Below are 25740 nucleotides of genomic sequence, written 5' to 3'. Positions count from 1 at the left end.
TCATTTATATAACCACCCACTTTTAATATACTACTCCTTAAAAATGTATTTTTAAGTTTTAAAAAACCATTTATTCTAAGGATTGACCTACCTTTGAATGTCAGCGAATTCTATATTTGCTTTTTCAATTTAGTACATCCGATCTGGATAAAACCATACTTTTTCCCCAAACTCTTTTTTGTATCGCCAGCCAGGGTGCAGACGAAACGATAATGCTAACATTAGCATTAAACAATGCCAATATCAACATTCAATTCCAAACCTATTCTTTTCATCAAAGGATGAATTTTGATTTGGCGGAGATGAGTGACGTATCTCTCCAACAAAGCCCAATCGTAGTGAGCATAAGGGGATGGTAGGCGGAAGCATAAGGGGATGTTAGGCGGAAGACAGCGGAGAGAAGTGATGTACAACTCCGGTGTTCTTCAAGTCGTTGTTCAGTAGTCTTCGTTGTTCTCTCCTCGTTGTTCCGGTGAGTCGTGGTTCAAACATCGTTGTTTAGGATGTTTCCCATAGTAGCATAATGCATTAAACAAGATCCCTCATTTCACCGGAAGCCAATGTCACTTGACAAGTGAGGATCCCATGGAGACAGGTTTCAGAAGATTAAGTAGCAGACGAGCCGCTGCGTTCTGCACTCATTGGAGACAAATCTGTGACACCCCTAGATATAACACATTGCAGTAGTTCAGTCTCAAATTAATTAAGGCCTGGACCACAGTTTTCCTTGCAGCTTCTGAGAGCACATTAGGATCTTTTTCAAGGTTTTAAGGACTCCAAAGCATATCCCAGCTAACACTGTGATTTTGCCAATCAAAGGACAGTTTCTGATCAAACCATATACCCAAGTTTTTTACCTTGGGCTTAGGACTGGGAACAGGCCATGGATTTGAGGCCAATAAGAAAAAAACAAAGACAAGAGGTGTATGGCAAAACAGGAACCGCTGGTTTTTATTAAACACTGTGACCGGGAGCACAACATGCAAGAACGGGTCTGAGGACTGACTCAAAGTACAATCGTTTTGAGCACCTTTATATACATTTCTTGGAGCATATTAAAAAAATTCCTAGATCCGTTTTAGGGAGAAGAATGTGGGCCTAGTTATGGACCCGTACATCTTCCCATATGATAACAAATGCACTTGACTCTTGACCTTGCGTGGACACAATGTAGGCCAGTGGGTAACATGCCCCGATGTCTGGCATGGGGAGTGTGTGATCACTGTACGTGCTGTGCCCTGATTGACTGAGTGTTCCTAACTGCACGTGGCATCTAACTCTATGGTTTTGTGGGAACGCGTCCCCCTCCAGCCATGTGTGTTTTGTTGGGGCCAAACTCCCCCCGAACATTGTGGTATTGCCGCCTTTCTGTGGGACTAATCTGGGTTTTTCCTGTTTGTGTGTTTGTTCCTCTGGTTACATGTCACCCCACCTGTGATCTGTCAATCAGATACCTCCGGCCTAAGTCGCAGGCCCTGCCTGACCACATATTTCTGACTCTGGGTTAATGGAGAGGTAATAGTGGGTGATTTCGACAACAGTGATTAAATTTCGTTTTCATGCCCACATGTATATTTGGGTACATCAGTATCAATATTAACATTACCTGAAAAAAAAGACCTCTGAAATGTAACATGGTGCGGGAGACATCATCATTAGTAAATATTCCTAGCAATTGGGATTGTCCTATGTAGTACTGGAAGGATTTGTAAAATGTGAGGATATGCTAGGACCGGGGAAAACAAGCCAAAGGTGATGAAGTGCTACTGTAAAACAAGATTTATGCATTGTAAAACACACCCACATGGTTCAACTGCCATTAATTACACACCAAGTATGTACGTTTCAATCTGCATGCAAGGTTCATAAGAGCCATTAGGTGAGGACAATAAGGCTATTTGTACCTGTCACACATGCTCACCCACAATATAGAACACTGTGGAAGAATTACCATCTTTCCACCTCAATGTTTGGGTGGAAAATCTCCATCCTCAGCAATACATTCTCAGCCTTTTCTCTAGCAGCTTCCCTTTCACAGACAATTGTTTTGGCTCCTGACATTTTATTTGCAAAATAGCACCCAGCAAGGGCTAGTACAATCATGTATCTCTTTAGGATTTCCCTGGGAGGATGGAGAGATTGGATGCTAGATTGTGGACACCAACATATGCTGCTGGACCTCTTGTCGCTTTCTCCAGCTTCCCAGACCTTATTGCAGCTGGCAGAGCAAGACTCCAAGAGGATGGAAATAGAGAAAGTAGTGAGGGAAAGAATGGAAGGAAGGAGATAAAGGATCGAGAGAGATCAAGGAAAGTGGAGAGTAGGGAAAAGAGAGAGGGAGAGAGATTGGAAGAAGTGGTAGGAAGGGAGTGGCCTGATTTGAAATATTTTGCCAGGGCTACTTTTTATTTCCCAGTTTCACCCTGCACCTGCTGAGAAAAACCTTCCACCTTTTAGAATATAGAACATTGGTGGAAAGTTTTATATCTCTTAACACCAGATAATGCCCTTTTAAAAACATGCTCTCAATTTCTAGTTAGATTTCCTAGACCTTCACATTTGGGTGCAGTTCAGACTTCGGAAAGCAGCTGGTTCCTTATAGGAGGGCCAAGGAAGCTCCATGATGAGTGCCAGAAAATTTGGTTACCAAAACCTCTTCATCAAATAGTGTGCAATAAGGATCACTCAGGTTGAATGTTCTCTAATCTTCTGAATCAACAGGAGAAAGAGTGGACATTGTGAGAAGGCATAGTGTTGAAACAGCGATTTTGTCAGAGTTATTTCCTAGGGATTTGTCCAACTGTACTTCACTGAACAAAGGATCTCACAATTCCAATTAAGGAACAGTCAAATAGTTCCACCTTTTGTATCTCCCATGATCCAAAGATGCAAGTGTTTACTCTTACTTCTGATTTTCTATGAATAATAAGCTCAGAGAGTCTGATTTCAGGTTCAGAACTGCTGATAGATATGTAGCAGAGATCCCAGTTTCTCTATGTGTATAACTTTCAGCAGAAAGGCTGCTTGTCCTGATACCTACTCCTTTGTTAACCTAGTACAAAGCTAGTTGTTGTCCACAATACGAATCTGAACTGAGTTCATAAACAAATGGTAAACTTTCCACACTAGATGCACAGTTCTTAGCTATAGAAGATTTATGTGCTGAAACCTCTAATATACCATCCAAAATCCAGTGCCTGATCTGCACTCCAGCTGTGTCCCTCACTACAGTAGTGATGTATCCATCACTATAGCTAATTCATGAACTAGGGGAGGACTTTGTCTGGTAATTTTAGCTGTTAAATTACAAAAGTAATCATAAATCGCTCCCTTGAACGTACTCCAATCACTTCCCTGTCCTGCTACACCTTCTGATCCCCCGTCCTGAAGGCTTTGAATGTCAATGGCGCTTACCCAGCCATGCGTTACACGACAAACTGTTTAAGGCAGAAATTCGTGAAGCCATTGAAGAGTATTTTTCCATTACTATCGGCTCTGTACACTCCTCTGCGGTTATTTGGGAGCGATTCAAAGCTGTTATCAGGGGCACCTGCATCACCAAACACTCTGGGGTCCTTAAGGATCTCTGAAACACTATCACGCATCGAACGCAAGCTCGCGACGCTCGACGGTGCCTCGGCTCAGTCATTGAGCCACGCTGAGGAAGGGCAGCGCTTGACTCTGTTGGCTGACTACAGGGAAACAGCAGAGTGGGGAATTTTATACCTGGGCAAATACCAGTCCGCTAGACGATACGGGGAAAGTGAGAGGCCCGTTAGGGTTCTGGCCCAGATGCTTCATCCGCCTTATAATAACGCATTTATTACGGAGATTCGAGCTGCCGACGACTGCTCCCTCACTTCCACTCTTGACATTCATAACAAAATCAAGGCTTATTTCTCAACCCTGTATGCCTCCAAGTTAGGGAGCTCCCACGAAGCACAAGAACAATATCTTGACGAGATTGCTCTGGTTTATCTTAAAAAACATGGAAGACGTCTTGGCAGATCTCATCTCTGTAGCTAGGTGCCATCAATACCCTTCGTGGCTCGACTGCCCCGGGGTTGGATGGCTTCACTAGGGACTTCTACAAGGAGTATAAAGATTTACTTGCACCCCAACACATAGATGTACACAGAAGCTCTAAAAATACAATTGCTTCCCCCTACACTCCGAGAGGCGGTCATAGTCCTCTTCCCCAAACCCGGTAAAGATCCTTTGCAGTGTGGATCCTATAGGCCTCTGTCCTTGCTCAATTTGGACTATAAAATTTTAGGCAAAATTCTATCAAATCGCCTGTCCCAGCTAATTGAATTTATTATATCCCCAACTCAATCTGGCTTCGTGCCGCACCAATCCACCTCCCTTAACCATAGGACACTCTTTGCCCTCATTCACAGGATAAAAGCAGAGATCCCTGCAGCAGTGATCCTATTAGACACAGAGAAGGCCTTTGACTCCTTGGAGTGGCCCTTTTTTGTTTCTATAATGCGCCGCATGGGCATGCCTATTGGCTTCATTTCCACCACCACTCTGTTATACAACAAACCCTTGGCGAGACTTCGCTTGAATGAAACACTCTCTCAGCCCTTTGGACTCTTCCGCTGGACACATCAGGGTTGTCCTTTGTCCCCTCTTATCCTGGCAATGGATCCGATAATTCGCCACTTCCAGGAACGTCATCTACATTGTGGTCTGCAGTTCAATACTGTCCCTCTCCTGGTCTCGCTTTATGTGGACGACACGATCCTATATGTCAGGGAACCCCAAGAAAATTTGGACCCATTAATAAGAGATTCTTAGGTTTGGCCGTTTCTCGGGCCTTGGCATTAACTGGCATAAATCTGTCATATTTCCTCTAACTGCCAGCACGAAACAGTGGGCATGTGAGTTCCCGCTAGAATGGTGTAATGATTCAGTCAAATTTTTGGGAATACATATTCATTTGGAGCCCGCTCAGATTATCAGCTTAAACTATGGGTGGGCCATTGACGCATTGGAAACACAAGTGGATAAGTGGCTTCGGCTGCCCTTATCAATGGCTGGCCAAGTAGCGATCCTAAAGATGGTGGTGCTTCCCAAATTTTTGTATCATTTTAATAATATCCCAATTCCCCACACAGTTAGCTTTTTTCTAATGCTCAGGAAACTCCTCACATGTTTAGTTTGGGGCGGTAAGCAAGCTTGGTGCGCTGATCCATGATTACACTGCCATATGATAGAGGTGGCTATAACGTTCCAGACCTACAGTTATATTATTTAGTGGCCCAATGCAGTTATTCACATTCCTGGTTCCATCCTTATGCCCGAATACTATACCTCCAACTGGAGGAAGACTTTGTTCTCAAAGAAAAGCTTTCCACAGTTCTGCCCAAAAGCATCCCCCGGGACTCCAGAGACATTCAAACCGTTTCTACTACAAGTTGGGCTTGGGAAAGGCTGAGACGACTGACTGGCACATCCACTTTATACTCCTCGGCACTGCCCTTCCCCAACGCCCGTTGGATCCCGATCATAGGCGAACGTTTGGTTCAGGGCACCCTGACTAAATCTGATATCTCCACAATGGGCGACCTATAACCCGGTGGTCATATCTTTTCCCTATCGATGGACATCCGCTTCCGGGAAAGTAGTGTAATGGACAGATTTGTCCTTGGCCGTATTAGGTCTGTGCTGCGCTGCGCTCCACCCTACCTAATTTCCCAATTGAAATTGAATCCTTCCCTCATTCACACTGATACTTGAAAATACAAGTAGCGCACATTTAATCTTCAAATCATACAAGTCCTGTTCTAATATGAGGCCAGTAAATGACAATAAGATTAGCTGCAACTGGGAAGCCGATTTGGGACGTCCGATAACGGATGAGCAATAGGCCAAATGATGTGCAGTCACGCAAGAAGTTCCACTCAACAGTAAACATAAACTCCTTCACTTTAAGTTTTTGCGTTACATTTACTTCACCCCTGCTAAAGCGCATAGAATCGACCCATCCAGACCACACAATTGTCGCAAGTGTGTGGCACCATACGCTGACTTTGCTCATCTCACTTGGACATGCCCTAAGCTACTAGCATTCTGGGAACACATCCACAATATTCTTGGGAAAATAATAAAGCTACCCCTGATCCCTACATCGGAAGTGGCTTTGTTGGTATATACAGTCAATTTCCACAAGAAGGTTAGGCGGTTCGCATCGCTGGGGTTGCTATTAGCGAAGTGAGAGATTGCGATACACTGGGGACGGAAATCAGCACCCACTGCAGAGGGCTGGCTCCGCAGCCTAGCCTACTGCAATGTCCATAGCAAAAATTACGCACACATAATGCCCAGCACATCACATCCCAGAGACATATGGGGTCCATATCATTCATATGTGGAAAACATGTCTTGCACAACCAACTCTCCCGTAGAACAGGGCATTGTTCCGACAGGTGTGGGGTGATCCTCCTGACCCGGTCCTCTCTGACAGTTGGGATGAGCGCTGGCACAGGAAGGGCAACCCTACGCAATTAACTATCAGAATGCATTCAGAAGTTGTGGTTTTGAGGAATCGATTATGCTTGTTGTACATTGCAAATGTTCCTTAGACGTTTAACTTCTTTTATTCCGATCCGGGCCTGTACTATTTTTTCTTTTTTTCTCCTTTCTGTAATATTGGACAGCGACAATGTATAATAATTGACAAGTGAATGGATTAACATATGTGTATTCTCTATATGTACGTAAATGGAAAATAAAGTTTTTAAAAAAATTACAAAAGTAATTTCCATAACCTGACCAACAGCCTGCTAAAAATGTGATTCCCTTTTTGTCATGCACTATAATAATCTCATGCATAGGTGCACAGGATTGAGCAGAGAGCAGCAAAGGTCATCCAGCCAAAGAGTAAAAGAACTGATCAGGCTGACTGCTGTGTAGGGATAGACAGCTGAATATGTGTGTGCTGGATATCCTGAATTCATCGCAGGAATGGAAAATAACAAAGGAGTGTTGAAACTAAAATGATTCCGATTAATTTCAACAACTGCGTTTGAATGTTTGTGAATTTGTGCAAAATTATCAATATACCCAAGTCACAAAAAGGCCCATTAGGGCTTGCGCGTCTGGTATGGACCAGTTCTAAGAAGGGGATACCATCAACAAATCTTCCAGGCTTGGACAGCCATAAGTTACCTCTCTTTGGAGGTGATCTTGCATAGCCACCATCAACTTGATGAAAATCCCAAGGTGAATCAAATGCCAAAAGAGAGAATTACACTCTGGAAGGAACTTTCAGTGAAACTCCTAAAAGGTGGTACAGAAGTATCATTTTGAAGATGCAAGGAAACAATTTGAAGCATCTGCTAAATCATCACTAGCTTGAACCTTTGTGCTTTCAAAAATGTGTTAGAAATCAAAGACTGTGAATGGTCTGAGCCTTCTGCATTTATGAGCGACCAGGACATTTCTGAATAGCAACCTTCCTCCTCTAGGCATCCTAAACTCTCTCCGCGGATCTTTTCTTGAGAAGGCTGAGAAACTGTCATTAAGATGTATGTGTGAGTAGAGGAGGAATGGAGTGGACTGGCATAGTGGCATTTGCATGACCAGACCGTAAAAGACCTTTAAAAGCGTAAAAGACTTTTAAAAGCGTTTGGTCAAAATACCAAATTAGACCGAAGGTGCTTTCTGTAGAATTGAAGCGAGTGTCCAAAACAGTTTGAAGGACCCACTGAGATAATCTGCCCAACAAATCCCTCTCTTTGGCATTACCAGTGCAGTGGTACTTTTCAATGAAGATCTCAAAGCTGTTTAGAGGTGGGTGGCTTCAGATGGAGGAAGAGAGGTGCTACTGTTCACTGCCTGGCCTCTATCGCTCTGGTCTTGTGCAGATGAAATAAGCAGAGGCCATTTACGATGACGCAGTACAATGCTGATCGCATCACTCTCATCACTGCATTCACTCGTTCCAGACCTATGTTCAAAGCATATTGTGCTGAATTAGTTACAATAATTTATGAGCTGAATAAATGACCTCTGAAAATGTTATGAAGTTAACCAAACCTATCTCCTACAAGGATTACAGTAATGCACCATCAAGTAGCATGTATTGTAGGAAAGTGTGGCATCGGAATACAATTGTTAGAACGTCACATGACATAATTAAGGAGTCTAAATATTGTCTACAAAACTATCACAGTATTGGAGGTGATAATGAACTATATACACTAAAAGGAAAAGTATTTTAGTAAACATTATTTAGGATACAAGGTTTATGTCAGACAATATTTATGTATGCAATATTCTGACATACAACCCCCCCTTAATAAAAGACTTTACCTTCGCCAGGTATCTATCCTCTTTGTCTTATGACCCAACTATGTCATGGAGAACGTTTTATGTCTAAGATTGCTAGAGTACTGCTGAACATCTAGGCTCTCTAGTAATGGATGGATGATCAGACATGTAAGATGCACAAATATAGTTTTATTTCTTGTTGCCTGTCTGCCACCTGCACCACAGGGTGTGTCTTCTCTCATCCAGCATACATCATTGTTGTAGGAGGCTGGCTTAGTATATGGTGCACACTTATTTAGGTGAAGCACCCTGCACTAATCCAGAAAACCTATATGGCAACTGTAGTGGTCTTAGACAACCGTAGAAAGCTCTCTAAGTGGTATCGGTGGAGAGCATCCTGTAGGCTTAACCCAGAATGAGTGTTAATCAGCTTTTTTGACCAGTACTGATCATATAGTATAGGTTAAGTGAACAAGAACCACACAGTGTAGTTATAAAAATAGGTATTTAATATAAACACTCACTAACGCATTGGTATATCTCCTACCCAGAGATATACTCACAATAAACACAATACTTCACTGGTTGAAGAGGTAAGTAGCACAAATACACAGTGGTCTCCAGGGGGAGAACAAGCCATATACTAATAAAGTGGAATGCGAACTGCGACCGAAGTCGAGACTTAACCCAGAGGACTTAGAAGAGCTGGGGACCCAAGGACCCACCCAAGGTAAGCACCCAGGAACCCCATAGAGGCAGTGTGCAGAGTGGAAACACTTACTCAATGCAAATCATCAGTGGGGAAGTCGCAGTTGCAGTTTTCAAGAAGGACCCTTCCCAGAGGACCCTGAAGAAACACTGTGGAAGATGGAAGGTTGGAGAGCCACCCCACCCATAGTTACCCCAGGAACCAGATCAGCTATACCATGGAAGCAGGGTTCATAGGTGCGAAGTGACGTCGGAAACTGCAGTAGGCCACAATGGAGGACTTCAGTGAAGATGCCGCTGGAGAAGAAGGTGAAAGAGTCTGGTATATCCAAGGGTGGATTCTTGAAGAGGAGTACCTGCAAGCAGAGGGGACAGAGTCTATGCCACTCTGGAGTGACCAGGAGGCCCGGAAGACCAATGGCCACTGATGTTGGAAGATACAGGAGGGTCGACTGTGAACTTGTCGCTGCTGCTGTGAGGACCAGGCTACGATGTGGAAGACCATGGCCCGTTAACAAGCTGTCCCACGTTGGAAGTTGAGAACCAGGGGGTAGGTGTCCGGCGAGAGCACCAACAATCCTTGATAGCAACAACAAGATGTGGAAAACGAAGAAGGTGCAGTTTTGGGACCAGCAAGGTCCAAGGGATCTACCAAGTGTAGAAGGGTAAGAGCAGGCCCTGAGCAAGCATGGGAGCCCACTGGATCCAAAGACGACTCTCAACAGGACTCACCGGCTGAAGGTACAGGAGTCGCAAGAGGATCTAGAGCTGCTCACCAAATATGCAGGCCCACGTTGCAGAGGATGTGGTGAGAATGAAGATCTTGGTAGGAAGAGATGCTGAAAGCTGGAGCATCTTTGAGCCTGAAGATCTCTGGCGGAGAGAGTTAACAAGCCTTGGCAATGGCAAGTCAACGAGGTTCACAGGGGTGTGGTTCCAGCAGTTCCAACGAAGAGTACTGGCCTCAAACTTGGTGAGAAGAAAGTGCAGGCCTCGAGGCAGTTGCAGAACCACCCCCTCTGTCGCTGGGCCATTCGAAGGCCGGAGGACATCAGGAGCAACAGACCGGTCAACTTAGTTGCAGTGCCTGCAGATGCAGGAGAGTGACTCCTTCACTCCAAGGGAGATTCCTTCAGTGTCTTTGATGCCCACTGGCTTGGAGAAAAACCTGGATGAAGCACAGGCACAGACAACTCAGAAGATTGGCAGGACAATCAGACCAGGAGCAGCAGGAATCTTCCCAGATGCAGTCTCGGTTCCCAAAGTGAAGTCTAACAAAACTGAAGATCCACCCACTGGTAAGCCCTCAAGTGCCCAATGGAAAGGGTTGGGACGATTCAGGGGTCCCTCCCAGAGGAGGGGCTGGACGGGGGGGATACACCCATGTCCTTTGTCCAGTTTCACACCAGACTGGGAGTCAACGGCTCCCTGAACTCCCTGAACTTGTTTCATCTGGAGTATGCAAGGAGGGCACCAAATGTGCCCTTCAAAGCAGTCTGGTGGGGCTGGAATCGGTGTTGGGGTAGGATTCCAACATGTTGGTTACTAAACATGACCGGTTTTGGTGCAGCCAATATATAATTAGACATCTCATAATTGACTTGATGTCCACTATATGTATAAAATGTCTGACCGCACTTGCAAAGCCTAGAGAATCGACTCCTGAGTTTGTAGGGGGTATCCTGCTCATGCAGGGCACCCTTACACTTAGAATCAAGCACTCTGCCTTCCTTATTTAAAGGCCGACCTTAGGGGTGACTTATGTTTTAAGTGCAATGACCCCAGGTATAAGGAAACATATCTGTGGTGAGTGGTGCTAGCACCAGCTCACACAGGATGCAATGTCTGGCCTGTAGTCACAGTTTGAGTGGTCTCTCATGGGTGGCACAATACATGCTGCAGCCCATGGGGGACCCCTGGTGTACCTATGCCCTGGTACCGTAGTACCATATACTTAGAAAGGTACACAGTAGCCAATTAGGAAGGTACTAAAGTACTTACCATTGTCAAATTTAGGGAGAAAGCACAGTGACTGAGTCAGTTGAAAGCAATTATCAAGTCACATAACATTGGTCTTGTGAATTATGCTGATGATACTCAGCTTGGAAGGGGATCATGCTGTTTCTTTAGGATATTTTCACGCCTGTATGCATGAAATGGAAAACTGGCTGATCCCCATTGATGCTCCTCGGTACCCGTATAGACGGTACATAACCTGGGAATCAGTTTCAATGGTAAGCTGAACCTAAAGACTCAAGTCAACAAGCTTGTGGGGAGTAGCTTCTCTCTTATCAGAGTACTTCTGAAGATTCTTCTGATGCTACCAATTCAGGCCAGAGCTTTAGTGGTAAGGAGTGTCATTCTGAGCCGTCTGGATTACTGCAATGCTCTGCTACTGGAGTCCCCTAGGTATTTGATTGGGAGACTCCAGAGAATTCAGTCTGCGGCAGCAAAGCTTGCGTTAATGAGACCACGACGGCCATCTGCATCTCAGGCCTTGGCGGAGCTGCACTGGCTCCCGGTATTGCAGAGGATACAATTTAAGTCACTCTGTATTGTTTTCAAGGCATTGCATGGGTTTGGGCCTAGCGCTGCAGAGTAGATTTGGCTGATATACTCCTGCACGTAGTATCTGTTCTTCTTCAGCCAACCTAGTAAAAATACCAAGGATTAAAAGAGCTAAATCGGGGGGAAGAGCTTTCAGTATCGCAGCTGCACGCCTATGGAATGGTCTTCCCACTAAACTGAGACAGGTGCAGGATCTGTTGCTGTTTCGTGTAATAAAATAAAAACTTGGCTCTTTCCCAGAGCATAAGTATTTTAATACAGTTTGACTTTTCTGCAGCACATCTTGTTGGCAGTGTACGTGTATCTTTGCACCGGGATGCCTGTAGGGTTACAGTGCGCTTTACAAGTATAAATAACAATAACAATAACAATATGAATTCTTAAAGATTCAAGTAAAAATATTTTAAAACAGCTCAAACCACCAATTGTGGTCAATAGTAATGGTGAAAGGAGACATGAACCTATGCGCAATTTGAGACCGACCTCGATTGTGCACAAGTTAGATACAGAAAGTAGATTGGCCCCACAGGGTCCTGGAATTAGGAAATTTCGAAAAAGATTTTTCTTAGGAAAACAAACCTGAAATGCCAGTATTTGTTACAGCTAACAGAGTTCCACAAAAATATCTGCCACCGGTGAGCACATTTTATTACCTATCCTCTACAAATCACATTTGCATTCACCCAGCTACTTCTAAACTACATCCATCTTCCAATTTTCCGTCCTCACAACAAAAGCTGATTCAGTTAATTTGTTTTAGCTCTCTGAAATCGGAAAGAGAATAGGAAATGTTGCAACACATGTGTTTACAACGCATACCATTACAGCGTAAGTCATTACAACGACTTGCTGTAGAGGGGGGCTGCAGTTTGGAATAGTATAATTTACTAATCCAACTCCAGTCTGTGCGACAGTAGGGAAGGTGTTGGATTTTAAATCCAACACCTTCAGCCCCCTACAGCGTCATTGTAACAACTTGCATAGCAATGGTATGCGATGTAACAACACGGTTGTTGTAATGACCGCATTGTAATGGCATGCAATATAAGGAATATGCTACTTACCAGTATGCATCTGTTCTTGGCAACATAATTTGCTGTCTCTTGCACCTACAACACTGCAATTTAGCCTATACATCCATCAGGATACATTTAGCTGCGTTAGCAGCATATCTTCAAAACAGGCAACACCTTTCACTATTTATGGTGCCAGCAATTAAGGCGTTTATGGAAGGCCTCAAACACGTAATTCCTCCAAGACACCCACCTTCACCAGTCTGGAATCTGAACATTGTTTTAACCAGACTTATGGGACCACCTTTTGAACCACTACACTCATGCGAAATACAATTTCTTACTTGGAAGGTGGCTTTCCTTATTGCCATTACTTCGCTTCGAAGAGTTAGCGAGCTGCAAGCCCTAACTATTCAAGAGCCATTCATTCAAATACATGCAAATAGAGTAGTTCTCAGAACAAACCCGAAATTCATGCCAAAGGTGGTATATCATTTCCATATAAATCAAACCATCGAACTGCCAGTGTTCTTTCAAAATCCACAAACAGTAGCTGAAAGGGCCTTGCATACTCTAGATGTTAGGAGAGCTCTGCTATACTATATAGACAGAACTAAGGCATTTCGAAAAACAAAACAGTTGTTTGTTGCTTTTTCACCGCAACACAAAGGCAACCCTATTTCAAAATCAGGTATAGCCAGATGAATCGTTAAGTGCATCCAAATATGTTATTTAAAAGCCAAACGCACCTTAACAGTTCCCCCTAGGGCGCATTCCACACGCAAGCTAGGGGCATCCATGGCTTTCCTGGGTAATATTCCTTCAAACGAAATTTGTAAAGCAGCCACATGGTCAACCACACATACATTTACAAAACACTATTGTGTAGATGTACATTCAAAACAGCAAGCTGCTGTAGGAACGACTGTTCTCAAAACTCTTTTCCAGACTGCTGCAGCTGACACAGGTAGCCACCGCTAAGGGAGATACTGCCATACATTCTATGCACAGATATGAATTCAGCAGCCCACATGCCTCGAACGGAATATGCTACTTACCAGTATGCATCTGTTCTTGGCATGTAGGGCTGCTGACATTCATATCGCCCACCCACCTCCCCGGTGCCTGTCGCAGCTGCAGCATTCACACTTTGCATGGCCATCTCTTACTATACTATACTCCATCTCTGCCACAATGGCTAAAAACAATCTGAGAATGGAGAGGATGCCCATGCGCACTGTAGTCCGAAGGAGGAGCCACCTATCTTGTGATACTTCGAAGACTCTTCCAGGACAACAATGTGCAATCATCCGGACCCAACACTAGGAGGCGATCTATGCACCGATATGAATTCAGCAGCCCACATGCCTCGAACATGATGTTTACCTCGGAAAGATTACACATACCTGAACATCACCAATAGCTTACAATCACTGGCCCAATTAAAGGATATATGTAGGTTTGCAATATGTGTTTAGAATCAGTGACTAATATGTTTTGCGTCATTATGGGAGAAGCAATCATACAACACATGCATTCTTCTGGAATCTGGATAGGGCCTTTTACCTTACTAACCACTATCCAATGAAACACCTCTAAACAATGCTAAATATAATCAAATGCATTGCCAACAGGGCACTTTAACGTAAATAATACCTGGGCCCCAAAAATACTGCAAGACCATATAAGTAGTAGATATGCACTATACAAATAACATGCGGCCCTCTCCAAAAAGCCAATGGATCAAAGACCCTTCTGAAAATAATAAAGATGTATATTTTGTGTAAGTATTAGTCATTGATGAAGGGCCGCAATTTATAAATGCTATGAACCTATCTGATGAGTGATTAAAAGTGACCAAAAGGCTTACATTCACACAAATACATTACATTGACCTGATTTTCTATTTCTGAAAAAATGGTATCTGATAGAAAGTGAGTGCAGGAAATAAACATGGAAGTTGTAGGGAGTCGTACCTACTACACGATGCACAAATTGAGTACAAATATGGATGAGACTGCACAGCTCCTTTTGCAGGTGTGAACAATGCTTTACTATATTCCCGCAGTTATTTCAAAACCCAGCCATCACAAGGGACATTTCCAAGTAAAGAAGAGTCATGATATTTTTCACTGAAGGCTAGAGGTAAAAAGAAAATTACCTCTACCTCGACTACCACAGCCCTAGACAGAAGGCCTATGCCTTCCAGTCCCACAACAAATTATAAAATGGTATACTTTATGTTGCCTCTGGGGAGCATAAAATAGCACATGAACTTTTAGGCCAATGTGCTCCAGTCAGAAATGGCGCTAATGAGGTAGCGAAGATGATGGTGGAAGACTACCCCAAATCATATCATAAAACTCACATTTGTAGATTACACGTTTCATATCATATAATGCGCCCATCCCCCCCCCCCCCAACCATCAGCTTCAGTACCCAAAAGGCATCAAGCTTCCTGAGCCCAAAAAACTTTCGAGGTCATAAACCTCACAGAAGCCTTTTAATTCAAGTCAGCCACCGCACCACGGTCATCTTTAATATAGCCCAGAAAGATCTGGGTAGAGTTCACTGTAAGAAACATAGGGACTCCCTCTTTATGTACTAACTTGTGTCCTGCTGGATACAACACAGAAGCTTCGAGGCCCAGTCCCAGGGAGTTCTTCCACAAGTGTTGTAAATTTTCAGATTCTCTCTCCTCAGATCTAGAAAAATGAGCATCATATTCTCCCTCTACACATGAGGGACTTTCTGTGGATTGCAGCGTAGAGGGCCACTTCTTTCCTTCACTTAACCTCATCACCACAATAATTGTTTCTCCCCACATGGAGGTGCCCCATGCTCCATGTGATGATCCGCAACACTAGGCAGCAACATAGAATGTTCATCTTCCAGATCAGTCAGTTCTTAGCAATCCTGGAGGGGCATAAAACACCAAGATTTTCAAATTAACATACTTTGCCTGATTTCCAAGACACTGTACCTTTGCCTCCAATTGCAGAATAGAGTAGATTGCATAGCTTATTTCACTCATTTTGAAGTTTTCTCATCTCAAGTCAGTATTTCTTTCTCCCGCAATCTCTTAGGAGGGTAACACAAACCACTTTCCATGTAGTCTAGTCCAGCTTGTATTTTCTCCAGTTGTCCTCCAATTGACATTACCTTTCGTTTTATATTGCATGTAATGGACTGTAAATGCTTAATCACAGCTCTAATGTGGGATTCCCTCTGCCAGAGACCCTTATTCTGTTTATAACCACTGTCCCTGGAAGCTCAGTTATTTCCAGGACAGACAGAGATTTTATAGTAAAAGATATCTCCTTTCTGCCTCTGTTGTTTGCATCCTGGGATGCATGATAAGGCAAACAGAATGATTCTCTCCAGCAGAAGATCCATTAAAGAAAAAATAATCTTCCTCCTCAAATCCCTGTCAGGACCTCAGGGTTAGAAAGAACAACTTATTTTTACATGAGATCGCAGTAATGCCCTCTATGAACAAACTCCCCATGTCAAGCAAACTTAGTTCAGATAAGTTCACCCTCCTCTCTCTCTACCGCCACAGGCTAGGACACCAGTGGGAAAATCCATTGTACTTGAGTATACCTTTGTGATTGCATCATCTTCCAAACACTGCACCGCCTCAGTTCGAGTCACATGCTAGAACAATTCTTTAGGGTTAGTCAGTACAATCTTTGGTCTCCTCACACGACAGATGGAGGCCTATAACTAACCTAACTGCTGGGCTCAGCAGACCACAATGTCTGGGACTGCTTTTAAATAAAGCAGGTTTTTAAAGGAAAACTGTATGCATTAAAAAAAAAAATTAAACGTTTTCGTTTTTTTTTTTAAGGGAAGGTAATGGTCCCTGGGACCACTGCCGGCCCTTAAAAAATATTTTTAGAGCTAGTCACAAAGAGGAAGGGATCCCCTGGAGACCCCTTCCAATTTGCGACTGCATTGTAATTTGCGAGTGTTTTGCGACCAACTATTGCGGTCGCAAAATATTTGTACATAGCTTGCAAGTCACTATTAGGAATGGAACGCCCCTTCCTAATTGCAAATCGCAATACACTATTTTGCGACTCGCAAATTGCGACTCACAAAATTGTTTAAGTACATGGCCCAGACTAAAATTGTATGTGCAAACGGGTGCATGCAATTTTAAGTCGTACATCTGGCCCTTACGGTGTTTGTTAATTAAAATCATATTTCCTAATGCTACTTTGTTCTGGTATACTTGTCTGGTTGTACATTTCAGTAAAGAAATGTCAGTAAAAACACAATTCCAGAAATAAAACTTCACTAAAAAATAAATAATGGTTCAAAGAAGAATTGGAGAACAATGCACATACCAGTTACCAACTTTCAAACAGAACCTAGAAAGACGCATTATTCACAGTGCTGGCATGATAGCTTGTTACTGCTCTAGCAAGTATTTATAATAATAAAACATCTCATACGGTGTTATATAAACTAAATTATGTCACAATTGATTCAGCTCTAGATCGGACTCCTTTGAGATGGAAAAGCGACCATACTAAAAAAGCCTCTTTTCTCAATCATTTGTGGCAGCAGGGAACAATGTAAATTCTCAGAAGTTTACTGCATACCGAAACGTGATTTTAGTAATGATATAGAGGCTAGCATTATTCATAAAAACAAACAAGATGATGGACGGAATGTTGCACAATGGCAAAACATTCACCCCCAGTCACAGAGCTGGGTTTAATACATGGCTTGGCAGTTTGGTCTGGACTGTTCCCATTAGGCACAGGGTCAAGACTGATTTGCATATGGCCATGTCTGAATTGGGGTGGCTTGGTAAGCAAACTAACGATGGATTAAACCCAGATCTGTGACTGGGGGTCAATGTTTTGCGATTGTGCAACGTTCCGTCCATCATCTTGTGTGTTTTGCTGTTCACCCTAAGAGGGAAGGGTATTCCCAGACGTGGTCCCATGCTCACTAGGCCACTGGAGTCAAGCTATCCTGGCGGATAGCCAGAAACCGGTCCTAGGATGCTTGATTCTGGTCCAGGGAAGACATGGCTTGGCAGTTCGGTCTGGACTGTTCCTATGAGGCACAGGGTCAAGACTGATTTTCATATAGCCATGTCTGAATTGGGGTGGCTTGGTGAGCAAAATAACAATGGATTAAACCCAGATCTGTGACCAGGGTGAAAGTTTTGCCATTGTGCAATGTTCCGTCCATCATCTTGTGTGTTTTGCTACCATTGTTCATAAACATATTTTTCACCACTTCTGAGCAGCAAACACTTAAAAGGTCCAAGCATTATAACACAACATGAACTCACATAAACTTCATAAAAACAATATTCTTCCTCTTTTATAGCTGCCATATCTAGACAGTATGTTCCAAATACTTCAATATATCTCTGAGATAAATCCAACCAATGCTTTGAAATCCATCAATTCCAAAAAACAATATTATCAATACTTATACCAAAAAATTCTCATTATCAACAATATCAATACATATACCTTCAAAACAGAAAAATACATGAGCTCTCACATTAACTTCATCCCCAAACCTTACACCAATAATATACTGTATTTTTCTGTGCAGTAATCCTCTGAGAATCTACATTTCATAGCAAATCAGGAGGCTTGCATTTAGCATGTTTCAAGCCTTGTAACACAAAGCCTGAAACATGTTCAATTGGTTTAAAATAAAATGTCTTAAAAACCTCAGCATTGGACTAATCCGGAGCCTTCATTATTTCTTCTTGCTGTCCTCCAGCGTTAAAAACCTACATAGCCATTTCTCCCCTCACTGAATGAGCTTTAAACAAAAAAAGATTCACTTCTGCTTCCTTCAGAACATTTTTAACCCATATAGCAATAGTTGCAAAAGAAACTGCAACAAAAGGTTTTACATATCAAGTCAAGAACTGATCCACCCCTCATTCCTATGCTCACTAACTCTTGATGCATACTCTCCAATACACCTCACAAAACAAAGTTTTGGGTACTTGTCAAATCTAGGATAAAACAATGATTTTGAAATATTTGAAGTCCTCTTCCAAATTTTTTTTAAAACACCATGAGGCCTATTACTTGACTCCAGAACTCTCATGTCTGACACTCCTTTAAAAGAAATCAAACATAATAAGTTCCTAACTTCCAAGATAAATCTCTAGTATTCACAAATCTATTACCATGCCACTTCTCAAGCAATCTAAAAATAAACTCAGCATCCCAAGTGTTTCGTACCTAGATTAAGGAGGCCTGTAGGCCTTATTCCTTTCATGACTACAAATGACTCCAGCCAACTGACATGCCATCCAGAAGCATATATTCTGTTGCTATTGCAGATCTGTAGCAATCAGCCTCCACAGGATCCAAATCCCATGCCAAGTACCAACTAAACGAGACTTTCCAAGCACACCTATATTTTGTCCTTGATCCTGGAGCCCATGACTCCTTGAGCAGGCCTGAAGCTTCTCTAGAAAGTTTAGTGAATCTTACGAATTCCTGACATCTTCCAACTAGAAGGCTGAGCACTCCTGACTCTATTAAAGTATACTCCTCTGCGTCTATACCCACCAATAATCGTTTTCAAGCCCATACCAGAAATGGTGTTTCCACCACCAATTCCATCACTGACAGAACCGCGCCTGAGTTGTCCGAAACGGCGTCACCAATAATAGCCCGAACTGAGCCCACATTTTTGCTGTCATTTATATAATATAAGCCATATTTGCTGCGCTTCTCAGTGATGCAATTTAGAGATTTGTATTAGGAGTCAAGGAACAAGTTAGACATTTCAAACTTAATTTTGTTAATGCTTTAAGTTCAATCATTGATGAGAGTTGTATTGTCGGTATTTAGTTATTCCATCAATCAAATACATTTACAGAAATCTCTTCAAAAAGAATGGTTATAACAAAGCATCCTTATTATATAATTGCATTAAGCGTGTTCCGTAAAGTAAAAAGTTCCCTATGCTATAGAATCAAGATCAGATCTTTAGAATTTACGAACCCATGAATAGTTCAGATTCAATGGATAAGAGTGAAATCAAAGGAGCATGTAGCTTCGGAGTCAAATTAGAGTAGCAGAACTTCACATAAAGAGAATTTCATAAGTCTCAGCCGAGTCTCAATAAATCCAAATCAGGGCTCGATAATCAGGATGAGCTATTTTTAGGGCCTACTCACCTGTTCTGGTGAGCTGACAACATGTGTTCTACTTGATCACAAAGTGAATTAGCAATAAAGATGCCTTTAAATCTAATCTTGTTACATTTGCTGGTTTTGAGAAAGAGGTCAAAAGTCAGATTGTCTTCCTACATTTACTTTTCTTTCTGTGGCTGAAGTTAGAGGATTTTGTAAAGTGAACTGTGCGACACTCGGATCTGCAAAACATGTGAAATGAAAGGCTGTAAGAATTCAGGATTTTTTTCCAAAACAACACTTAAATAGATAATAAGTGAACTGTTCAAACATTTCAAATATATTTCACTAGTTATGAAGACATATTTTTGTAACCCTGTGGTAAAAAAAGATTTTTATTGGATCAAAACAAATCAGAACACTTTCTTGGTGATGTGCAAATTTTTAATATTTTTGCTGAAACCCAATTTCCAAAAACTATTCCAAAAAATAGTTTTATCAGTAAAACTACGTTAGTGGGAAACGTTTGTGGTCATTTCAATGGAAAATGTGCTTTCTGTAAATGACAGTGCACTCCAAATCAAGTTTTTGTAATATATTATTGAAAAGTGAGTTTTTAAAAAAGAACTGGGAAATATTCCTGCTCCTGCCCAGATGACAATACTATTTGTGAACTAAGAGGCGAGGCAGGGATCGTACCCTATATGTGGGCTTGATTCTGATTATACATGGAGCAAACGTTTAGTCTAGTAAATAAAGAGGTTTTTTTTTATACAGCAGAAATAGTGAACTTTTATATTTGAAGGCGCTCCCTAATGTGTTAATGAAGAAAAAGGTGGCTCCACAAGACAAAATATTTGCTTTGGATCACATAATTTGAGGCGAGTTCATGGGTCAAGTACATTATACAGTTAGGTTGAGTAGATTTTTCAAGTTACTAGACCTGCAGGTCTAGTATATGTATATGATTTTTTGAGCCCTGCAAATAGGTCAGCATACAGTTGAAGTAGTAAAATACCAATTCAAAATAGCAAAGTAAGGCAAAGAGGAAAACAGTAGCAGCAGTAGCCACAACTGTCACAGATCTAGGTCTGAGGCAATCCACCAAAGAAAACGTGTTAAAACTACCTAGGAACACGCACTAATATAAAAGTCAAGAAAACATATTGTTCACATTGTAGCAGGCCTCTTCCTCCACGAGGCAATCAGGAGACAGTTTTCTTCAGTAAGCAGGTTCAGCTCCTCCATTCCCAAGGACATACATGCAGATTAAACTTTTTATAGTATGCACAATGAGATTCTGGAAACACCAAGCATAGCTCCCATAGGCTTTAAACACAGATCGACCTTCAACATATAAATTTGTTTCACTGTAAGAACAATGAACTACTAATTAAAAAGCAAAATCACTGTTAGGTAATTCATTCTTTTACACTATGAATTAATCATGATTGTTTAAATACTCAAATTATTATATTCAAGCTTTGTATGAAACATAAGAAAGTAGAAAGTTCATGACATTCAAGAAAAAAAATGTTGCTTAGTAAAGTAATTTGTTTTGTTAAACCGAATGATTCTGCAGTTATGACATCATGTCATTCAAGAGTCAAGCTTCTAAATCACGATCAGCACATTTCAGCGATATTGAGTTTCCTTCTAGCTAGGAAATAACTTGTTTCATGGCCTTACTAAGGCTTACATGAGTGACAATGATTGCCTATTGAGAGTTATTACTTTTCATTTTAACGTTAAGTTTTACTCCTAATGACACCTTTAGCTTATTAAGATAATTAATTTTTCATCCTAATTAATTGACTCTATTACCAACCCCAATACCAACTGACATATGTCTCCTTACCTGCAACAACATCCTTCATATCATCGAGAAAGATGGAAAAGCATAAGTCTTCATGTTCTCCAAATTCAGCCCCTGGATCTAGCTACCAACTCATATACATTCTGATCTGAAAAGTTAAATGAGAAGCAAATGGATTCACCTCTAGAGCACCAAAACACCATTTAATTTCCTGCAACAACACCTACTTCAGCTTCCAATCACTGAAATCCACCACCTTGCGAGAACTCTAGTCCACCATGACGTTTTCCTTCTCTGGTAAATTCGGAACTCTCAGACTTATTTTGTGTCAGAAACAATACTCTCACATCTCCTTTGCTAACTCTGATAGGTTCTTTGATCTGCTTCCTCCCAACCTGTTTATGTAAGTTGCAGCAGAAATGTTGTCTATATTCAATGAAACAGAATGCCCTGAATCTGTTTCTTGAAACTGCAAATTGTAATAATACCTGCTCTCATCTCCAAACAGTTGATATGAGACTACTTCTCTACTAAACTCCATTTGCCTTCTGTAACTTGATCTTCTAAACCCACTTCCCACCATAACTTGTTCACATCGGATTCCAAAATATAGTCTGAGATTGAACCAAAAATAGCTCAACCATTACAAACCTGTACAGTCTTCCTCCATCAAAACAACTTTGGTCGAGCCTCTTGAGACAACATCACCTTCTCATCTTCCAAAAACCTTTTGACAAACTGGACCTTTTCCGATGCTGCAATACCCCGTAAAGTATGGTATCTGGAGAAACTGCCTGAATTAGGAAAGGCAAAAGCCTAACTACTTAATGCAACTGAATTCAATAAATGTCCTACTTCCCATTTTGTCTATTACATTTTCTTCTCCGGTAATTGAAGCTGTACCTTCACCATTTCTATCCTAACACCCAAAAAGTCCATCTTCTGCGAAGGAATCAGGAATGGCTTATCCTGATTTATTATAAAACCCACAGACCCAAACATATTCTTTGTCATGTGCAACTGAGTCTTCAATACCTCTACATCCTGATTCATTATCAAAATGTGGTCCAAATAAATGATCAACCATACTCCTCATTCTCTCAGAAACCCTACAACAGGTCTCATTACCTTTGAAAAACACCAAGGGGCTGACAAAAGACCAAAAGGAAGATGCCTGAATTGGTATAAATGCCCTTCTCCTCTGAACTGAAGAAAACTGTGAATCTCTAAAGCAATTGAAACTGAGAAATAAGCATTCTTCAGATCAGTTTTTACCATCCAATCCAAATTCTGCAAAACATTTCTCAACACTTGAATCCCTTCCGTTTTGAAACGCCTCTCCATCACAAAGTGATATTTAAATTCTTAAATAGGTCATGTAGGAAATGTGCGGTTTCTGCCTAGTCACTTCATATTCTTCACCTTTTGCAGGACCCTATATTTTTGTTGTTTAGAACTCTGTTAACCCTGCTAACCAGTGGTAAAGTGCATGTGCTCTGACTTTTAACATGTTACAGTACAAAATGTACCTAGAGAGTATACGTTTACTGCAGCACTGTTGCACCATTCACTATAATGAAAGGGTAAAACATGACTTCAAGCCTAACACTGAAGCTTGATTGAGGCAGTTTAAACTGTGAAATTCTGCCTGTTAAAATAAACCCTTTTGACAGGTCAAAACCTCCCCTTTAAATATTTTTAAGTAGCCCCATGTAGGCCTTGTAGTCCACCAAGCAGAGTGCTTAGTATTTAAAAGTAAGACATGTAGAAATGTAGGGCCTCATTACGATGGCGGTCAGACGAGCGTCTGCACGCCATTGCCACAGGCAAGAAACGTCCGACATGGAGTCGGCCGTCCCGCTCTCTCCATATTAGGATACGACTGCCGTGTAGGCGGTCGCAAATGCTATTTTCTAGTGCAGCTTGTGCTGTGGCCCAGGAAAAAGGCTGCAGCACAACTCACACTAGAAAAAAGCATTTTGTGCACATTCATGCACTGGGTGGCACGGATGTGTAGAAGGGCACTACATGTGCCCCGGGTCACTAACCTGTGGCCCACAGGGGATGAGGGCGAATTGAAAGGGATATCCTAATCCCTAGACACTGCCTCCATAGCAGGGTTAGGAATTGGACCCCCGTCCCAATGGGATCTTTTCCCAACACATGCATTGTAATGCAGCGGTCGGACCGATGCTCTGGTTGTTGGGCAGACCGCCACCGACGGCCTGTCAGTGGCGGTCCGACTGACATCATAATGATGCCCTACCTAATAACATGTCTTTACAGTGACAAGGAACTAAAAACATGTTTTCAATGTGGCAGGTGCAGCTGTCCAATGTAGAAATCCTTAATACATATTCAAATTGTAGCACCGTATTTCGGAAATGGAACTAGTCAGAAGCATAATTAAATAACAACTATTTTTAATAGTTAGTAAAATTCCAATACAATAGTGAAGTCAGATTTTCAATAAATATTAAGGAAAGTTAACTTTCAGAAAGATTAACTTTTACTATCTGAAGGTTCTGGAGATTAATTTGCATTTGCTCTCCAACTTCTACCAGTCAGTAATTAGCATTTGACTGGGTGTGAATGATGTGTGAAATTCCTCCCAGGAGCTACACAACAGGTTACTATGATTGACAAGTTGACCTGAATGAACAGGGATGGCTTCTTATACCCCAGCAGAAGGGTGTCGGCTCTGAGCATCCTTTTGATATTACAGTGTCAAATCCAGCTGGAGTGTAAAATGCTGCTTGACAAGTCTATTGGGTTTACATATAATACTAGGGGCATATGTGAGAGGTAGAGTACAGGATGCCAAGACAATTCCTGTGTATCCATCAGCCGTGGCCGGCAGTATGAGTACCTGCAGGGCGGTGACGTGGGGAGGGGGAGGGGCAGGGTGGGGGGTTAGTAATATATGGATTACGGAGCTTCCCAGGTAAGTAAACATTTAAATGGATAAAACGAATTTAGTTGAGTGCACTGCATCCCCAAGTGCGATGCAGTGTGCGCAACGAAATTCGTTTTATTTATTTAAATGTTTACTTACCTGTAAAACTTCGTGATCCATACATTACTACCCCCCACCCTGCCCCTCCCCCTCCCCACGTCACCGCCCTGCAGGTACTCCCTCTGCCGGCTGTGGCTGGTATCCATCATTTGGTTGCTGCAAAAGCTTTATTTGTTGTACCAGACATCTGTCTATGAGGTTCATTGGATGTACAGTGGCTGCTTCAAAATATATTTTGGTTTTGAATGTGGGAAGTCAGTAGGATTACCCTAGTACACTGCCCAACATAAACCCAGCCCTCAGAATCAACATTTCTGGTCAGCTGTATGCCATCTTGAAAATGCCTAACAGGGTAGGGTGAGCCCTGTGAACTTTCACTGCATGGGTTAGGGTGTGCCCAGGAGTCATTTCCACCCACTAGCCTGTGCTAGGTATAAATGTGACATTTTCCGTCACCCACATCAGAACACTGCTGGACGGATCACTGACAGAATATCGACAGTCAAAATATCGACTTGCCAAAATATCGAGGTAAAAATATAGAATGCCAGAATATCGACTTCCTATCTACAAACAGGTAAGTACAAAAATATCGACTCCAAAATATCGATAGGCAAAAATATAGACAGTCAAAATATCGAATTTTTTAAATATCTTAAAAGTAATTTTAAAGTAATATAATAATAAATATAATTAATTTGAACATACTTCAAATACTCAAATAAACTTAAAATTAATAAATAATTAATGTAAATGTAAACAAAAAAATAATAATTAATTTTAAAACATATATATTTATATATGTATACATATTATTAACAAAACATACAATATTTTTTCCGTAGGATAGCAAGAGGGTTAAATTTACTATTCACACTCCTGAGAGTGCAACAGTAGGGAAAGCGTTGGATAGCGTAGGGATAAAAAGGACTATTCCCACTCCAGTGAGTGCAACAGTAGGGAAAGCGTTGGATAGCCTAGGGGTAAAAATTACTATTTCCACTCCAGTGAGTGCAACAGTAGGGAAAGCGTTGGATAGCGTAGGGGTAAAAATTACTATTCCTACTCCAGAGAGTGCAACAGTATGGAAAGTGTTGGATAGCGTAGGGGTAAAAATTACTATTCCCACTCCAGAGAGTGCAACAGTAGGGAAAGCGTTGGATAGCGTAGGGGTAAAAATTACTATTCCCACTCCAGTGAGTGC

General features: G+C 41.8%; 1 protein-coding gene across 3 annotated transcripts in view; it reads right to left on the bottom strand.

The window, feature by feature from the left end:
- Positions 1-25740, bottom strand: part of CPNE8 (copine 8) — a 990278-nt gene that overhangs the window by 885147 nt on the left and 79391 nt on the right. Inside the window, exon 2 of one of the 3 annotated variants that reach the window (XM_086967242.1) lies at positions 21563-21668. The exons of the other annotated variants lie outside the window; for them this stretch is intronic. The gene's annotated coding sequence lies outside the window, so the exon portion shown is untranslated. The remainder of the gene's footprint in view (positions 1-21562; positions 21669-25740) is intronic. 3 annotated transcript variants of the gene reach the window in all.

The sequence above is a fragment of the Lissotriton vulgaris genome, chromosome 1_1 (assembly GCF_964263255.1).
Source record: "Lissotriton vulgaris chromosome 1_1, aLisVul1.2, whole genome shotgun sequence".
NCBI classification, from domain to species: Eukaryota; Metazoa; Chordata; class Amphibia; order Caudata; family Salamandridae; genus Lissotriton; species Lissotriton vulgaris.
The sequence above is the reverse complement of the archived record's forward strand: the minus strand, read 5'-3'. Positions and strand labels throughout refer to the sequence as shown.